Raw genomic sequence first — 20,826 nt, forward strand, 5'->3', positions numbered from 1 at the left:
TCTTGTACATGGCAATTTCCTTCAAAGTTAGAAGTAGTACAAGACTGGTGTGGGTTTAAGTCCATAATCATTCCAAGTATTCTAGCTCATTCTTTTGGATTTTAGTTTATTCTCACTGTCCTGAACATTACATCTCCCATTCTTTCCCAAATGCTTAACCTTTTAGACATGAAACTCCAGTATAAAACACCAAGACCTACCACATAGTGAATTTTAACCAGCTTTCACAGTTGTGTAAGGACAAATCTCTATAATGAATCATACATACATACATACGCACACACACATATGTATATATATCAATGTTTATATATAATGTATGATAAAATGCTTATATATAAAGTGTTTTATATAATATATATCAATGTGTGTGTGTGTGTGTGTGTGTGTGTGTGTATAAACATGACTAATTCAGATTCCAATTACCTGATATAAAGCTCCATTTCATCTTTTATTCACTATCATTTTTCTTTTCTTGTCCATAGAAATCAGTTATATTATAGTGCTTATAACACCAACATCTGAATCACCTATGAATCTGTTCCTCTTGCCTGTTTTTTTCTCTTGGTTTTCAGACACATGGCCCTGTCTCATCATGCCTAAAATGATTTTAATAAATGAAGAGCCCTGAATATAAATATCAGAGAGACCCCAGGTATGGTGAGCTTGCATCGGAAAAGGATCATTCTTTCCTCTGCTAGATAGATAACAGGAGACGCTATCTGTAAATCATTTAGGAATGAGCCAATATTACTCTGAAAGGAGGTTTTTAATAAACTAAACTAAAACTCAACCTATCACTGGTTTTCCTTGTCTTCAGTCCAGAAGCCTCCACTGCTTGCAATTAAGAGCTTGCTGTGTATATTCGGTTCATTTCCCCTCACAAGTGTTTGTCTTTTCAGCATTGGGAGACTACAGAATTTTTCACTTCAATTCTCCAGGTTTGTCGCTTAGTTCTTTGGCCTCCCATCCTGTATAGCTTCAGAATTTGGCACTTATGTAAGAGGGAATCATGTCTGTCTTGAGGCTTCTCAACTATCCAATTTTATGACTCCATTTCATCTAAGTGCCAAAATACACACTGGTTTCTTTACCCTCAACAGTGGCCCTCTGCCCGGTAAAAGCCCAGGTTCCCAGCCTTCCCATGCAAGAATCACCACAAGCTTCCAGGAAAAATGCAGGTGAAGATCATTTTTACACCTTCTCAAGAGTCTCCTCTTGCTAATTATTTCTGCAGCTGTGTGTACCTTTTTATATGTATTTGCTTTTTAGAAAATAATTCTTCTTTCAGCATATGAATTGGTCTACCAGAAATGAATCTACATGGAACAGAAAGGCCTGTCAATCCATTCTTATCATATTTACGTCTTTCCAAATTCCTATCAGCATACTGCCCTGCTGTTAGGATGTCAAGTTTTCCTGTCTTATCATGACTTTTATAATGACTTGGTATAAGCTCATATCAGTACTAATTAGAGAGGGAAGACAGGTTAACATATACCTTCAGTAAGCCGTCTTAAACTAGAAATCCCATACATTTTGAACCTTCTGCCCTATATTGTCATTATATGATTATGTCTGTCCCTACTACTATATTATAAATTAGTTAAATGTAAACACATATATTATTCATGTTCATACATGCCATAATAGTATATGTAATCACATATAGTAAGTTTTCATCATTTACTTGTTAAATAAATTAGGAAATAAAGGAACGAATAACCTCATAATGTTCATGGTCAATGAAATTAATGATATCTTTCACATTATGAGTAGTATTGCTTTTAAAAATCCAAAATTTTATATATGTTAGAGAAATAGGAATATTTTATTTCTTTACAGAACCTGGTATATTCTATGCCTTTAAGAATGTAAACAATAGTAAAAACAATATTTCTTCAGCTTCTGGGATTTCTCAAAGAGAATTCTTTAAAAATGAAGAACTTTAATCATCTGATCCCTTTAGATCTTATTGTAGTTTGAAAAATATGTTTTTTAAATTCTGATATATATTTGTTCTCTCCTAACACATTTCCCTTTAGAAAAGAAAAAATAAAATCACATGAAAAAAGTAATTGAAGAAAAATATTACCTAACACATAAAGTCATACTTTTCAAAGATTATATTTCCATTTCTACATAATATACTCTCATTACAAAATCATTAGTGCATTTTTTAGTCATAAACAGGGAACTGAAAAGAAAATGAATGGCAATATAAATGACTTTCTGAAAGTGACATCTATTCCAATCTCAGAAAAAAATTAACTCTCTGAAATATTAATTGATCATAATGAGGAGACCAAACTTTAAATAAACAGAGGAGCCAGGGAACATTTCCCATAGGCCTGCAGCTTGTTGTAAGGCACCTATGAACACTGGCTTTGAATTTAAATTTAAAAGTAAATAAAAATAGATCAGACTGTCAGACTGTCAACTTGAAGAACCTCAATTGGGAATGCCATGCTCCTGTTCCTTTGTAATTTAAACACAGAGTAAGAAGAAACATCATTGTACTAGATACTAAAATTGCCATGATTCTTGGCCATTGGGAAAGGAATTTCAAAAAGATCAGCCTCTGTTTCTTTCTTCCCTAACTCAGAAATGAGTTACAAGTATAGGTCATTCCATGAGCCAATGAACAAATGGCCAGTTGTTTTGGCAGTATTCCAGATCTGTCAAAAGAAACTTACTCTAACGTCTTTTTCATAACTGGTACAGGAGAAAACTCCACTATCTACAATCTTAACAAACTTTTAGTCTTCATATTCTGGACTTCTCCTTTGACATTACACCTGAGTATTTCATTTTCTGGGAGACTATTGTTTATAAAACTTGTTTGCAAGGAACAAAACAACTTATTCAGCACAGTTCCTTCAAACACCAGACTTCTATTACCAGAGGCTTCAAATGGACACACACCTCTCTGGAGTGGACCTGATATGTGATGGAGTTAAATATGGAGGAAGACAGTCAAGTTCCAAGTTGAACAGCAAATGCCAAAAACAGTGACAAATTCAGTACCTGTGCAGTACTTCAGAGTATTCAAAAAGAGACACCTAACCTTTCTTCATTGTTACATTGTTTTCTGAAGTTGCTAGCACTGTACTTGGAAAGCATAAACTTAAAGGAACCAAGGCTCATCATCCCCCTTTCCATGTTTTTCCATGATGATAGAACTTTTCCTTCTCTCCAGCATTTACTCTGTTCCTATAGTTCACCATATTCCCAGCTCTCTTCAATGGATTAGTGGGCACACAACTTCCATTCCCAGCACTGTTCATCAAGCAGTGGGCTATAGAGCAAAGTGAGGCAAAGTTACTTAGAATCTGGTCTCAGAAACCTAAAATTCTGTGGTTGTAGCTTCAGGTAGTTTTCACACAGGATGAGCTATAGCCCTTTCCAAATATTCATGTGTGAAGCTCATTAATAATTTTTTCTCTCAGTAACTGAAGATGAATCCTTTAATTTGAAGTGGCCTTAACACTAATGAGTCATGTCATTACTCTTGAATCTTTTAAGTTGTTTTTTTTTTCCCTCTCATTGACTATGTGAAGTAGAAGTTCAAGACAGCTCCCATTAGCCCTATGTGTTCTCTGAAGCATCTGTTCATTGTTGCAAATTGATCCATCCTAAATATTTGTTTGTCTATAAATGCCATGGAGTCAACACTTTACTTTCAACTTCTTTTATTTTCCCCTAAACACAAAATTTATTTTAAAAGCTCTGTCAATAACATCATTTGCAATTTAAATGCTTTAAAAATATGATCATTCCTGCTGTGTTTTTGAATACTTCCTTCATATTTAATTGCTTTAGACACTTCAGTTCCTAATTAAACTTTATTGTTTATGATGCCATCGTCATTAATAGACATGATGGGGGAAAAAATGGCTAATTCTAGCAAATTCTCTGACAGCTAATTCTAGTCTTAATCTTAATACGTTCCATAGCCATAATAAACTCAAGGGACTGAGAGGAGGATGGGTAGAAAATGAGACACAAAACAAGTACACAATTCATGTTTTTGAAGATTTACTAGACACTCTGGAAGACAAGCTTGAATTGGACTTGAATTGAATTGGACTCCTTGATTTGTAGGGGAGATTAGCTTAGAAATAGCATCTCAAGCACTTGCAAGATGAATATCCTCATTTTTTAAGGCTTCTTTCTCAAGCGCATCCCCAGGTTTTGCACTGGTGACAAAGAGGAGCATATATTGCACGCACAAAGCTTGCCCGATCCTCAGAGCCTTAAAAGACTTTTATTGTGAAAGAATGGAGACACTTGATGAATCTGATGGGTTTTGGTCATGGAAAGACTTGCTATGAACCATTGCACCAAGGCTGAAATGCCCAAGAGGCTGACAAGCTTATTGCCCATTTCAGAGATTAAATAGTTTTGGAAAAATTTTCTCCCCTGGCAGTTGTAATTGTGTCTGTGAAATAAGTGTTCATTCTGCTTGAGCACCGTGGTTTGAATGCTTCCTTCTATATTTTCCCCCAGTGGACTGATTCTAAAAAGGTCTGCTCGGATTTCCCTGTACCAATGCAAATTAACCCATGAACTTGATAACACCTCCTCCCAACCCCAAATATCCTTGCCTTGGTCTATGCAAATGGGAAATCAGAAACTATTAAATCCCTTTATCATGGATTATCTTTGTAACTGTTTGAAGAGAGGGAAAGGAGCTGAAAAATCTTCCAGGTTAATAATGTGGTTGTAGGAAATGGACAAAAGCTGCCATTAGTAACCTCGAGAGTCTTAAGCTGCCAGAGTAGCACTCGTCAGTAGGTAAAGTGGTCATTTAGTTGTTGGGACTTCCAAAGCATGTTGGAGAGCCTCAATTGCCCCAAATAAAATAGAGTAACATATCAGGAAGAGGGAAGAGGGTACAAGCAGAAAAACACAGGCTCATAATAGATTATTTATTCCCTAATGTTGCCCAGGGTTACCATTGCATATTACTCTGCTAACTGCAGGCAAATATCTGACCTTTTGAGTAATTTAGAGCATTTCTGTTTCTAACCTGGGTGGATAAAGATCGTTATGTGTTAACACAGACTACAACATATTTTTCTTTCATAGCGAATCATTATCTAGAATTCCTGGGTTTTTCATTTTAAAGAAACCTCAAAATCATACCTTGAAATTGACTGTGAGAATATCAAAGAAACCTGCAGACAGTTAATAATATTATTTTCTAAACATTCATTATATCCCTGACACTGTGCTAAACCTGGGACTATGCTATTTAATCTTATAACAATTCTTTGAGGTATATTCTAGTATTATCCTGTGGAAACTGATACTCAGAGAGATTGAGCAATTTACCTAATTTCACACACAGTTCTTAATCAGTTCAATCGATTTGAACCCAGGTCTTCCCGATTCTAGAATTTGAGCTCATAACTGTATTGCCTTCCCTTTAATTCTCAGTACCTTGCAAAAGCTGATACTTTTTCTAGCTGATGCTAGAAACAAGATGATTCTTTACTAACCAGAAATATGTACTATATGCAGACCTGCATTAGGTCTGCTTTTTTATTCCATTGTATTAATGGAGATGCCTTCTCACTAATTTTGAAAATGTTGACTGTAGCTCCAAAGCATCCTAGGATGGTGTTTTTAGCCTAATTACATGTTCAAGTACCTTTCTCTCTCCAACCTTTGAATTGTCAGTGGTGATCAGCATCCATACCTGAGGAGAAGCAGAAGTAGTCTTAGTAAAGGAGTGAAAAACCAATAGCCAAGAGCCTCTTCGTTCAGGTGACTGGTGGATTATCTCAGCATCACACCCTACCCTCACAGCAGCTGTTAGCCAAAGAGCAAGAGAACATGAAGAAGTCTATACTGAATATGCCAAATAATACTAGATGTTAACATTAGACAGGTCCTTTTTGAGAAAAGTGGAAATTGGAGTGGGCAACAGAACTTGGAATATAAGTATAAAAATATGAAAATTTACAACTAAAAGCACAAATGGCCAATGATATGGTCTAGAGACTAGTATACACACATTTGAAGTCGAAGATGCAGGTCGATTGCTGCTTTCTTACATTTTAATCAGAAGTGAATAATTATTATCATGTGCATATTGTACGTGTTAAGTTTTTGTGTCAAGGGCAAACCTCTACAAAGTCAGAGGATGTTCCTTTCAAATTCACCGCCCACAAGTCTCTGTTATTCTGGGCTGCCTGTGTTTCCTTGCTTGGTTTATCGGATCCCTTTCTTCCTTCCCAAGTCCACCAAGTGTTTAGATACCAGATGGTAGGGAGATGAGAGACAGGTTCAGGAACCTTCTCTGTCTCATGTGGATGTTGTCAGGATTAATGAACTTACATATTCTAAAATGATTTTAAAAGGTGAAGTGCTATATAAGTGTCAAGCATGATTAACTAGCAGCCGATTTATTAGGCACCTGAATATTATGCATCTTTTCTGAATTTCAGAAAAATGGATGTACACATTCATTTTCAAAAGCATTATTATTTGAATGATATTCAGGCACTCAAATCAAAGTCTAGCCCAATCCTAATTATCACTACTTTTCTCATTCCAGTCATGTAGACCTTAAACGTGGCATATTTATGCAACTGTGAGTAAGATATATACAATTACCAATCTTGTGGTGTTTGCAGCGTATCAGGGAAAAGATACACAGCACATTTATAATTGTAATTGTAAAATATTAGTTGCCTTTCAACCTACACTGCATACTTCTAGCACAGGAAATATTAAGGCCTAGTGATTGGGAGTGTAAACCTCGGCCCAGACTGCCTGAGTCCAAAACTTCATTCCACTGCTAGTTAAGTGTCTTTGGGCAACCTGCTTTACCTCTCTCTGCATTAGTTTATTTATGTAAAAACTAGGAACAATAAGAATACCTACTTTGTAGTTTATACATCTAAAGTGTTCAGAAAAGCAGTCCCTGACATGCAGTAATTGCTCCTTAAATGTTAACTGTTGTCATTGTAATTGTCATTAATACTGGCTTAAGCTCCTTCCACCATTGGATAGAGAAATAATAAATAAAATTGGCAGTTATTTTACTAGGACTCATACATGACATTTGGTCCATTTACTTATAATATTAACTTATGGTTATTCAGCACTTGACGCGTGAATGGATCTTCACCTCAACTTGCTGATATAAGTTAGTAGGGTGGTAACTTTTATTTTTACCTGATTTACTCATCAAGGTTTCTATCTACTTTCTTCTGGTAATTCACTCTAGCCTAGTGATCCCCATCCTTTCTGGAACTAGGAAACAGTGCTTCTCTGAGAATCTAATGACTGATGATCTGAGGCGGAGCTGAGGAGTAGCTGTAAATGCAGACGATGCTTTGCTTGCTAGCCTGCCCCTCACCTCCTGCTGTGCTGTCTGGTTCCTAACAGGCCACAAACTGGTACAGATCTGCAGCCCAGTAGTTAGAAACCCCTGTTCTAGCCACTGCCTTTCACCTGAGGTACATGGGTGGGCACGACCCCTTGCTTGACCAGTCATGGACTTCTCATTCTAAGGTAAACATGTGAACCAGCACGGCCAGTCCGAGGCCTCCCCTGGCATACTAAAGAAGGGTTTAACTTGAAAGTGAAGAACAAACAGCTTTGCCTCGGGGATCATAATGCTAGAAGAATGTGCAGTTAAGATTAAAAGTGACCAAGTTCATTCCAAATGGGGAAGTATGGATGCAGTAGGAGAGAATGAAGCCAAGGAGAGCTGGGCTAGGCTGTGAGATGAAGGAGGAAGGGAGTTCCAGTGGCTTTGAGTCTTCATCCTAGCATTTGAGGCCAGGGCCCTCATCCTTTGATTTGGTCAGATAGCTGAATATTCTTTCAAGCCTTGTGAGCCAATAAACTGATTTGTTGTTTCTCTTAAAATAGTTTTCTGTCTCTTGAAATTTAAAGAGTCTTTACAAGACAAGTGCTATAATTTGCCCATTTTTTAGATAAAGGTATTGAGGCTCTGAGGGATTAAGATTTGTTCATGAAAATCAAATCATCAGTGATTTTCAGAGCCAGAACGTCATGATCTGTTTAATGACCCCCAAATGCTTTATTCCAGTAAAGAGAGCAAGGCCACGGAACTTGGAAAAGGATCTGGTTATTATCGAAAAGGACAGAGAGGTTTTAGGGCACCATCAGGTCATGGCTGATGGTGCCCTAAAACTTATATGTAGCTAATTCATTTACTGTTTCATCAAATATTTGCTAAGTCACTAAGAAACAAACCAAGGCAAGTTGTTTAGGTAAAAGAAAGGAGTGATCTGGCTCTCATGAGTAGCTGTCTATTCTCAGCTGCTGTTGGCCTAGCAAGGGGTAAAAGCCACAGAGGCAGCCTACCTGTGTTTCCAAGTTGCTATTCCGGTGAATACAATGCATGCAGAACATGTCAAACACTTGGGTCTCTCAGAAAATTGATTATGGATCTTGCCCCTTCCTTAAAAAGCAAGCTTTTGTTTTTATTAGCATGAGTAAATATGGAATAACTTCTGAATACAAATGTGAATGACATTTTATTTTCTCTGACATGTTTGGAAGCAGCCTGGGGCGGAGTGGCAGTAAATCAGTAAACATCATGGGTCCTACACCAAGAGTTCATCAACTGTGCACACTATTAATGGGCTTAGGCCATATGTTTTATAATAGCATGTTTGCTAATATAGAATTGGGCTGCCTGGTTGTATGACAAAGCTACCATGTCAGTTCCCTGATATATAGAAACAGGCTCTGCTTAGCCAGCTGTGGAAATCTACCAAGGTCATTTTAGAAGTAATTTCCATTTTGCGTGCTTTTTTCCCCCTCATTGACTGTAAGAGAATGTGATGTGCCTCATTACAGTGTGATTCCAGGTGCATAACACAATAATGACCTTTACGCCAAAGAATGAAGTTCACAAAATTGATAAGATAGACTCCCAGTGATGTTTGGAACCATTAGCTGGAGGCAAGAACAACATTAACTTCTTGACATGGGAGGTCGAAGGGTCAAGGTGAAGGCCTAGGATACAGCCATGTCTGGGCACAGATAAAAGAGAAAAGCAGTGCTGTCTGGCAGCATTGGGTTTTGTAGCTCTCCCTGTGAGAGTCAGAGGCATCCTGGAGCATGTGGAAACTTCAGGGAAAGGCATGGGGTCAAGCCCAGGACTGATACGAGAGTAGTGCAACCCAACTCCACAGCAATGGTCTTGAGCGATGGGCCTTTCCAAGCAGGGGAGTTGTGATAACCGTCACCTGTTTCTTTTTTCAGGTCTTTACTAATTTCCTCTGCTTTGCATCTAACCTCAAATTATGCCATCTCTGTGGAGGCGTTACTTCTTTTGCTCTCCTGAGTTCTAGATTGTTGGTGCTAAAGTGGGAAATAAGGGATTTGTTATGGAGCTTTTACAATAACTTGGGAAACTTGAGCATTCTATTTTCACTCACCCAGGGATGGATTTCCTGTCAAAACCATGTCTGACTTCTGCTCTTTATTGAAAATGGCCAAATGAATCAAATCCTTTACTTGGTAATTATGGCCAGGTATTGACTGCCATTTTATTAAACACACATTTACAAATGGCACCTAAACACACGATGCTGCTGCAGCCCTTAGAACCTTTCCCAATGCAGCTTCGTCAGAGCTGCTTGTAGCCATTTCTTACTATTTTAGCTCTTTCTTCTGTTTTTCACTCTGAGTCAGAATGATGTGTTTCGCATCTTCTACAAACTACAAGAACCCAAATCTAATGTAAAAAAAAAAAAAAATAGGCAATGAAAAGAGAAAATAAAAAGGCACATGTCATCTGAAACCTAGAGCTTGTAAAGAAAGGAGTAATGAAGAACCAGAATGAGAATGCATTTGGTCAGAAGGAAAGAGAAGTGGAAGTTTGAGTGTTAAGCAGAGGAAGCAGAATGCCTACGATGATAAATAAAATGGCTTGTTTGTTTACATCTCTTGAGTTACAACTATGTCTGTCTGACTATGGGTTAATAGTTTTTTAGGAGGGGCCTACTATGTGTTTTTATCTGTGTTTGATTTTGAAAGCTTCTCACTCAACCAGGGACAAAGGCTCTTATGTTCCTCTAATGCTCACAGACGAATAATGTCTTTTTAAAATATTGCCAATTCTGCTGTCATTTCAGGACCCCAGAGACTCTGCTTATTAGGATGGCAGGCGAGCGAAGAAATGAGTTGGGCATAGAGGTGGCAGGGGTTAATTTCATATTTGTCACAAGATCTTGCATGATTTCCCTAAAAGATATTTAATTTCCACTGGGCATAATAACTTGCAGCTGCCGGAATATGCTGTATACTAGTGGCGAGTTCTTGTCTTCAGAGATTCATGCAAGTCGTTATTTAAAAATAGAGATCCGGGAGTTACAGCTGGCTAATTAATCTACCACTAAGGAAAGCTAAGCAAGTGACCCACTTAACTGTTTTCAGGAACCACAGCTACACTGAAACAAACTTTCAAAAATGTTCTGCACCAAGAATCAAACTAATACATCCACATCCCTATGGAATTTTGTGTTCTTCTCTATGTTCCTCTTCTTTATCTCTCTTTCCCATGGATACAACTAATTCAGATCCTCATCCATAAACATCTGAATGTTGAAAAATTTGAATTCCTGGATGCTTCGCCATCTGCATCCTTCTTCCCAAGGATGCTGACAGACTTTTCTTCCTTTGTCTCCTCTTTCTGCATCTCTTATCTGCTCAGGAAACCCCCTTCAGTCCATATTTTCTACCACATCAGCTCTCAGGCCTCTGCCTGATTTCATGTTTTTGTTCACATTTCCTCTACTCTCTCCACATGCACCTTCCTCTCTTGGCATAATGATCTCTTCCCTTTCATTCTGTCTCCTCACCCAGATCACCTTTTCCATTCCTCTCTCAGTCTGAGTATAATTTATACATACTATAAAGCTCCACTGTGTCTATCCTAGGCCACTGTGAGTTTTTTCTTTGGGCTTAAGAGCAGAGTTGACGTAATCAGGTCATGACACATTTCATCATTGGTCTGTGCAGACCCTGATCTTATTTTTAAATTAATCAATTAATTCATGTATTTATTATGTTGATTATTATTCCCTTCCCCTCTCTGCATAGGCAGGCATTCTGTTGTTGTTTTATGTGCATCTTTTTTTATCACATGTATCTTTGCCAAATTATTATTGTTATATGCGCATGTATTTTGATTTACACAAATGACAGTTAGATTTCATCTATTTCTCACTTTATTCACTCAGCCCTATACCTTTTAAGTCCATCCATGTCTGTAAATCTGGCTGCTGCATATTCCATGGTAGGCAACCGTCACCTTTACCTCTGCCCTTTCTTTACGATATACACAGCCAGATTCCTCCCACTTTGGATCTTCCCTTCTCTGAAATCCTCGGTATTCATTTAGCATACAAATGGACTCTTAATTATACAACACTTTGTATTTCTCCTGTAAGAGTTTCATGTGTTTTTCCTTGTCTTTTATGTAACTCTCTGGCCACAGGGATGTTCATAGACCATCTCTTGTACTCTTCTCTCCACAACTCCACACATCTAGACCTCTGCAGACCTGCTTTGGAACTGGGTGCATGATCAGCACTCAATCAATGCTTGTTTATTTAGTGAAGTGAATAGCATGACTCAAAGAGGGTAGGTATTTTCTCTGTTCTTAACCATTCTCCATTGTCTAAAATGGTGCTTGGCATGTATTCGAAGCAAACGGGTGTCTCCCATTCACATAAGAAAAGGAATATGGAGTAGAGACTATTACAGGGGTCCAGGTACTAGGTTCTGGTTTCTAGTCAGCCACCGACTATGTATGTGACACGTTTTGTGTCAGATAGCTTCTCTAGGTCTCGGTTAAACTCAGATTGCTCAGATCTTTGTTTACTCTAATTTGCCAAAGTTCTGTGACTTCACTAACAATTTTCAACATGAAATCATCTCCACAGAATATGGAATAATCATACTCAAGGCAGCAGAGCATGGATGAGGTAGTATTGGGTAAAGGTGAGAGCATATTCTATGAGTTCTGATCTTAGGTTCCCAGAATGAATACTAATGGAAACAAAATGAATACTACCCATAAAGTACTTAGAATAATGTCTGGTACATAATCAGTGCCATATAAGTGTTTACTATTATTTTTATAAATTTCCTATAAATTTTATAAATTTAAGAAAACCTACTAGCCCTTGTGATAAGTTCTTATCTGATATTGGGAAGTCTGTTCTTGATGCAGATATGTAAACAAAGCCCCATGAATTCTAGTTAATAGTTTTTTTTTATAAGGCAGTAATTATCAGAAAACAGTCTGGTTTCTTTTAGGCCTAAACTGTTGTCTTTCTGGTAATGGGAAGGTTTTAATCGTCATGGCTGTTATAAGGTGAAGCCCTTCAGGATCATGTAGAAGCCAATAAAGATATTGGAACAAGAATCCTGAGTGCTATATTTGCTATCAAAACAAAACAAAACAAAACAAAACAAACAAACAAACCCTGTTTTTTCTATAAAGCAGTCACTTAGAAATGGAAACAATATGAAATTATTAACATCTTATGTAGAGTTTAAGGAAAGTGGTGGGATCCAAAGTGAAACCAAAGCCGCAAAATCCAGTATAAGAACTTATAAAGAATCCCTTGAATTTAGAAAGCCATGACTCTTTAGGTACTGTTAACAGAGCAGTCTCACCACAGGGGTGGCAGCAGAAACCCATCTGCAGTCAGCTGAGGGGTGAATTTTTTTGGCGGGCGGGGTGGGGGGGTGGGAAGGTGAGCACAGTGTTTATTTGCAGAGAATATTGGACATGAGGGTGAGGGATAGGATGGTAGCTAGAGGAAATGCAGGGTCGGAGCAGGTTATTTTAAGAATGGAGGAGTTGAAGTAAGGTTGGGAGCTGAACATAAGGAACTGATAGTAGGAAAGGTAGGAATACATGATAAAACAGAAAAAAAAAAATTGTGTGTAGCATGTTCCTGAAGGCAGTGAAAAAGGTGGAAGGGGATGGAATTTTTTGCCAAGGGTGGCTTTAACCAAAAAGGGCTTTAACTTTTAAACATCTGAGACTGCAAGGATGGTGGAAGGAAAGGAATGGGTGGGGGAGGAGTGGAGGAAGACAAGTCATGCTTCGTGGCTTCAGGACAAAGGTCGTTCATCTTTACCCATTCCTTAAGGTCCAAACACAGTGACTTAGCAGGTGAATCATCTTCATAAGTCCTTTATGATCCTTCTCAGGGCCGCTCTCCCACCAGCCTTTAAAGCTTCCCTGCTCCTCCCCCCTCTCCATCATAGGCTTTTCTCCAGTGGTGCTGGATTCCTCACATACACACTGTCTTCCCCTTAAAACAGCCATCGATTGTCTGCATTCACTATACTATAAACTATTTCACTCAGAGATATAAATATCTGATACCCAGTTACTGGTCTAGCCTTCCCAGCAAGGAGCATTTTCTTTCTGCTGGACACCCTGGCTTTCAGGGGCCTTGCCTCATTAGACCTCAGCCCTCTATTCAACCTTTCTTCTTATACTTCATCAATATGCACTCCCTACTCTAGTCACACACTTTTTCAGAAAGTGAAGCACAGGGTATAAAAATCACATGGTTGAAATAATAATTAGGACAGTGAAGATTTCCTGAGGCATCCCCATTGTCATACCCGACAGAGGAATGCCACAGGCAGCTCTTTAAAGAAGGGGGCTGCTGCTTCTGATACGGCATATTCCAATATTCTTACCTTTAGTCATTAGAAATTTTAAGCTACAGATTAGAAATACTATTCACTCCTTCTGTCTTAATAGAAAGTTAGGAAAATGTGAATCAGCACTAGTGTTTTTTATAATCTGGCTTTACTGCTGTTTGCCCATTAATGTTACAATCACGGAAGCAAAGGCTAAGCCATTTTCTCCTAAAAGAATTATATATAGTGTTTTTCATTATGTCTAAATGATCTCCAAATGAATAGAAGAAAAAAATACCCACAGGATCTCCTTCGGCTCAGCATCAGACATAGATGCCTAAACCCCAGATGAACCAGCTCTGCCCAGGCTGATAGGATAGCTGGACTCATAATAAAAATACCCCAGAGGGCCTGATCTCCACTGAATTTGGATCTAGAATGTATAACGTTATAGTTAGGGGTACCGGGTTTAGAGTCAACATGATTTGCTTCCTGATTACCACTTACAGTGAGACGTATCTTACAGAATTGTTGTGAGGATTAAGTGTGATCATGGATTTAAAGGATTTAGCCTCATTGCTAGTACATAGTAAGATCTCAATAAGTAAAGGCTGCTACTGAATCATTACTATTAATAATTCATGCTCTGATTTAAGAAACTGCCTGTTATAACTGGCTTCAGGCAGAGTCTGGGGCTGCTTTCTCATCTCTCCTCAGCTATATGGCTATAAAATGGCGAGTTTCCTTTACAAATATGCACACATACTTGCTTCGCTCTCATCACCAAAGCCTGCTCTCAATAGTCAATTAATATGATCGGCCACTTAGGGTAATCGTTTCCCAAGAACCAAGTGGCTTATATTCAGTGGCACCCACTGTAATGCAATTAATTTTTTCCAGTAATATTCATCTAGTAGATAGGCACAGTATAAATGAGAGCCATAATGATAAGCCACTTCCTGTTTGTTTATTTTGAAAAGACTCATTAGGGACAGTGGTCCTTAATGTTAATGAAATGATACAACCTAATTAGGGAATTACAGTTACACACACTAGTGCTAGAATGAGGTAGTATCACTGTCTGCACTCTTCAATTGCCCTCCTTTATTTAATATGCTTCCATGTTAGACCAGACCCTATCCTTTCCTTGGGACGATTTTGGAATTCAGCTATCTTAATGCTGGTAAAAATCTAAGCTATAAATAGCTTGCTTTTTGGTAGAACAACTCATGCCTGAAAAAAGTTGATAATGATTTCAGAATTTTTTTTAATTGAATTTTTAATTACAACGCAGATAGCAAATATCCCATTCACATGTAATTTTGACAAAGATGACAAGCAATTTCATATTCTTTGGAGATTATTTGACAAGTATGAGAGCCTTCAGTTAAGTACCAACTGCCTTGTTTTAGGACAGGAGTACCTGACAAGCACTCACTCAGGGAGGATCAGAAATTGGAGCATCTGAATCTCAATAAACTATTTAATAGAATATCCCAAGTGCTATAGCACAAGCTGCCACTGGGAATGTAAATCCGATTAGCTGGCTTAGAATCTTTCTTTTTTAATTTATAGTCCACACATTATGAATTAGGATACTGTATAGCCAACTGGTATATGAACAAGGTTTTGTCATAAATAAATTTTTCTATCTTTAGACTTTATCAGTACAGCACATAAAATGTGCAAATAAAGTTTTCTAGAATGCAAAGGTTAAACTTGAGATGGATACCATGTTACTTTACTCTTTTCATCTCTTGGTACTTATTTAAGAGTTGCAGAGCTTCAGAACTAGAATTAGACCAAAGAAACTGTTGTACCCCAAAGAGAAGAGAGCCACCTCCAAATGCTTTCCAAGGTCATTTTCAAAAACCATTACAATATTCAGAGGCCCAAGCTGTTGTATCTTTTCCAAAACAGAACAGTAATTCTATGAATTACTGTTTTGGAGAACAGGAAAAGAAAATTCTTCTTAATTGGAGTCCTACAAAGGGTGATCACTTTTTTATTTCACCAAGTAAGGACTGTTTATTGAATACTATCTGCAGCTGCTTAAGTATGCCCTAGGAATGCAATGGAAAACAAAGTTGCATATAAACTACTGGATATAAACTATGCCCTCAAGTATCATATAGTCTGGGGGTGGACAGTTATTAATTACACTAATATATAGAAAATTCACATTGAGGTATGTGCTATGAAAAAAATAAACATACTTCTCTAAGAGCATGCAACACATTAATTTTATATGGACAAAGAGAGTGAGGGAGCTCTTCCTCTTTAAAATTGACCCTTGGACTTAAGAGGACCTCATAGGTCATGTTAAGGATTTTTAACTTTATGCTAAGAGTAATAGAAAGTAATTAAAGAATTTGAAATAGGATATATGTTTTTAAAAGAGACTTCTGTATGCTATTCGAGAATGGATTGGAGAGAAGCATGAGTGGAAGGAGTAAGATCAGTTTGAGAGGAATTTCGGATGTATAGATATGACTAAGTACGATGGCCATGATAATGGTGAGTAGTTGGCTATGAAGAATATTTTGGAACTAGAATTGCTGAGACTTGTTGGTGGATAAGGTGGTGGGAGGAGAAAGAGGTATCAAGGATGACTCCTATATTACTGGCTTGAGCAACTTGCCACTTAATATCTCATTTACTGAAATAGGAAGATCAAGAGAGGAACAAGTTGAGGCAGGAAGAGAGAATCAAGGGTCTCTTTTTGTTATATTTAAGATGACTGTTAGATATCCAAGGCAGACAGATATACGATTCAGAAGATGAGAAGAGTATTTTCCTAGTAGATATACATTTAAGAGATATCAGCATATCAATGGTATTACATCCTGGGAGTAGATAAGTTTTCACAGAAATAAGTATTATGAAACTTACAACATTTCAAGGACGATGCAAGAGGAGAAATATTCAGAGCACCTTTCTATGAAAGAGATGACATTTTAACACCCACAAAATAGAAAGAACAAAATATCAATACTTTAAATTAGGGACATTTAGTTGCCAAAATCTTCTCTTCGTGGTCCTTATCATTCGCATTGTGCTGCAGATCAGTGAGAACTTTGTCATGGAGCAGCAATTGCAAACAATTGCCCTAGAGTTTCTGCAACTGCGTTAGGCAGAAATGACCGCATTTTGGTAGCAGAGGGTATTATTCACGTTCAGCTTCACCTGACCTCTGGGACATTCCAAGTTTAAAAACACATCTAGGGGTTCGGGACCAGAGTATTACAGGATTGAAACTCACAGAGCAACACGAGAACCTGCAGTATGACCTCCATTCCCTCCTATTCTAAAACACAAAGGCAGTTACTTCCTATGCACTTTGTGACATTCTTTTTATTTTATATTTATTTTTTTATTTTATTTTATATTTATATTTTATATTTATTTATTTATTTTATTTGAGAGGGGGGGGGGTGAAGCAACCCTTGGTTGAGCTCACAGATTGCAAGGAACTTGTCAGCTTGCAATCCCTTATTTTTTATTTTTTACACCAACAGCACCTGGTCTTCCTAGGTGGTCTCCCATCCAAATACTAACCAGGCCCTGCTTAGCTTCCAAGATCAAATGGGATCGGGCTTGTTCAGGGTGGCATGGCCGTAGACTGCGACATTCTTAAGTCAGATGACTGACTACATTGCATATTGTAGTGTAGTTATTTTTGTGCATCAGGGTCAATTAATACTTGCATAGCTATCTCCTCCTCCTGCCATTATAGTATTTTCTAGTAGACCTAATAAAAGTTTCTGAATTATCCTATCACAGTGTTCCAAACTACCTTGGTCAACAGGATTGAATGTGGGAGATAATAGTAATAATACTACTAACAATAATAACCATTTTATCATTATACTCACAACTATGATTATTAATAATAACATTCTTTAGACTTTGTGTCATACACTGAACTAAGTGTTGTCCATGCATCATCTTATATAAATCCTACCAACAAGTTAGAAGTTTGGTGCCTTTTTATAGATGAAGTAACTGAGGTAGAAAGATTAAAATCCCAGGTGTACATTTCGTAATTGTTTTTAGATTGTAATCATATGCCATTAACTGCTACAATGGAAACTCAATGGGACGCTATGCTACAATGGAAACTCAATGGGATGCTATACTTTTCCTTTTTGAAACCTCAGTACCTAACAGTATTTAAATGCTTGGCACATTTAAGGAGCTTATTAAATGTTGACGATCATATATAGTCTACAATGATAGAAGCCTTTGGAAGGGCAATGATTGTATCTTAAGTGATTTGGAATCTCTCAAAATACCTAGTTTAATTCTCAATAAATATTTGGAAGGTTGAGTATGTGAGTTTTAAATTGGCTGAAAAATTCCTGTAGATTCAGAAGGTTCTGAGTGGTACTGCTCGTAGATGGATTACTAATGAAGGAGGATTAAGAAGATGTACTACCTAATATGCTGTTTTCGCAACTATGGGTCTGACTCTTATTTAAGCATTCTTATTCATGACCTGGATGGAAAAAAAGAAAGAAGCTGCTCATTTTTTTGGAATTCACTAATGATTCCAATTTGGAAAGTACTGCAAGCAGCTCAGGCAACAGAAATAAAATGCAAATGACTTTTGAGACTGGAGGTATGTAGGCTAGGAATAATAACTTTGTGAGCATTTGAAAAAGGCAAGGCAATGAATATACCTGGGGGAAGAGAATCCAAACACAGAGCTGTTCTCTGGGAAGCGGACGCCAGAACTCAGTGATGCCAAAGTAGGCCCAGGGGGCACAGTGGTCTGCAAATTAAATTCAGGCCAGCCAGGCAGTCTGGCAGGATGAAAGGGAAGTCCAGGTTGAGGCTGCTTGTTCAGAAGGGCACGGAATAACAGTTCCTCTGTGGACGTTTCTAACTGAGCAGCACCTGGCATCACACATTGTGTTCCCACCACCTCATTACTAGGGAAGCTCAGGCAATTTGGAAAGAGTGCAGAGAATAGCAACAAGAGTGAATGAATTCAAGAGCCTGAGGAAAGGACATGGATAAAAGATTAAAAGGATTAGATAGCCATAGTTTAGTTGCAGAAAGCTAAGGGAAAGAGGAGGGAGAGACCCAGAAACTAATAATAAATATCTAGGTCTACTCTAAAATAGCCAAGTGGAAACTTGCAGAATACTGATCAAATTAAGACTTTTCAGATGAAAATAAACATTTTCTTCCAAGCCATGGGCTTCTAGCCTAAACAGGTACTCTGCCTATCCAGGTACTCAGTAAATTCTGTATCTTAAAGTAAACTTCATTTACCAGAAGAGTATGGGATCGAGGAAATAGACCAATCGGAAGCACACTGGAAAATCAGCCAACCCTTTGCTTAGTGAGGACAGGATTAAAGGAACCAGGTTTTTGACGTGTGGTTCAAGTCAGACTCTTTTCAACAATGAACTTGCCTCTTCCCATCCAGATAAATACAAAATAGAAGCCTTTGTAGCACAGGGAATGAATGACTAAAACACTACCTGTGGCTAGGCTCTGGTAAAATCCTATCATTGCAATTTACTTTCCGTCAAGAGATCTGATGAGATGCTAATTATTCCCCACATAGGTGGTGAAGGAAGGGGTAGAAAGCTGTTACTCTGGACTAAAAGTGGACTTGGTGAACTTCACTTTTAAAAGATCAAACACAAATATTCGAGTCAATGGATTTGGGGTTAATTCTTTGTTTTATAGAAAGAAGTATCTGAAAACAGTAACTACCTTGGGTGCTACTGCATTCATCCTTGTTTACAAATCATTATCTATACTTACTATTCCTAACCCGAATCTGAGAAAGAGTCAGATATTCAGATTCTTGGCTGCTGCAAAGCGGTCACACTCCCATTATCCAGCTTCAGCCTCATTGAGCTTCCCTGAGCTCCTCAAACATGCCAGCCCCCTGAAACACTGTTCCCTCCTCTGCTAGTCTCAGTTACCCTCCCAAATCCTTGCCCCTTTCCTGCTTTCTGCAGTGCCGACTCTTTCTTGTTCCTATCCTTTCAATATAAATGTCACCTCTTCTAAAAGTTACCTGTTTGAAATGTTTTTGGCTGCAAATAAGAGAAAACCTGATTAATAGCATCCCAAGCCAGTGGATATTAATAACCTTCTAAAAAGAAGTTCAGAGTGAACAGTCCAGAGCTGGTACCACAGCTCAACCATGTCATCCAGGACCCAGAACCCTCTGCCTTCCTCCCTCCACCTCTATCCCCCACATATGGCTTCCATCCTCATCATCTCAAGATGTCTGTTTTACCCTCAGCATCACATCCGTGCCTCAGGTGGAATAGTGCGGAGTTAAGAAGGAAGAAAGGCTTTCCTTCCAGTGAAGCTTTGCTTTTTTATTCAGACAGGGCCACCATTCCCCCGAGACTCCTAACTATATCTAATTAGTTGTTAGAACTGTGCCACATGCAAGGGGGTCTGGAAAATCAAGATTAGCTTCTCAGCCTCTAGAGTAGAGGAAGACAAAGGAAAAGGGGCAGGGGAAGGGTATGAATAACTTTCAGGCAGTGCAAGCTCAGTGTCTGCTGTAGCCCCAGTCACACTCCACCATCCCGCCCCGGTTATTCTCTGTCATGGTTCCCTACTTCTTCTCTTCATGACATTTGTCACGGTTTGGAGACGTACATTTATAATCCCATAGGAATTCACACACACACACACACACACACGCACGCACGCGCGCGCACACACACACACACTCACACACTCATGGCTGGCTCTCTAACCACCGTTTCACCAGAAACTGGCTTTGTGCCTGATGAATGGCCAGAACTTAATAAATATTGCTTACTACACGGGCTGGCTGGCTGCTAGAAAAGAAGAGAAACTACCTCTGAAATTATCATATAATCACAACCTCCCAGGAGAATGGGATTCTGGCTATCAAAATCTGATTTACATGTAGCTCCTTTTTATTTACTGAAAATTATTTCATACATAAAGAGGTATGTATGGAATAAAATAATGAACATTCAAATACCAGCTATATCAAATTTGCAGATTTTTGCCTGAGGCCCTTGAGGTCTGTTGATACTGCTGAATTTCAGAAACAAAACATCTCAAATACACTTGAAATCCCTGTGTCCCTTTCTCTGGGTCCATGTTCCTGCTCATGCCTTTCTCTGGCTGGAGGCAACCACTACC

The 20,826-nt window shown here is 38.3% G+C and overlaps 1 protein-coding gene and 1 pseudogene across 7 annotated transcripts in view; one reads left to right on the top strand and one right to left on the bottom strand.

The window, feature by feature from the left end:
• Nucleotides 1-20,826, top strand: part of ST6GALNAC3 (ST6 N-acetylgalactosaminide alpha-2,6-sialyltransferase 3) — a 467,918-nt gene that overhangs the window by 368,614 nt on the left and 78,478 nt on the right. The window lies entirely within an intron of this gene.
• LOC118605309 lies at nt 17,178-17,291 on the bottom strand (annotated as a pseudogene).

The sequence above is a fragment of the Rousettus aegyptiacus genome, unplaced genomic scaffold (assembly GCF_014176215.1).
Source record: "Rousettus aegyptiacus isolate mRouAeg1 unplaced genomic scaffold, mRouAeg1.p scaffold_m13_p_1, whole genome shotgun sequence".
In the NCBI taxonomy this organism is placed as follows: domain Eukaryota; kingdom Metazoa; phylum Chordata; class Mammalia; order Chiroptera; family Pteropodidae; genus Rousettus; species Rousettus aegyptiacus.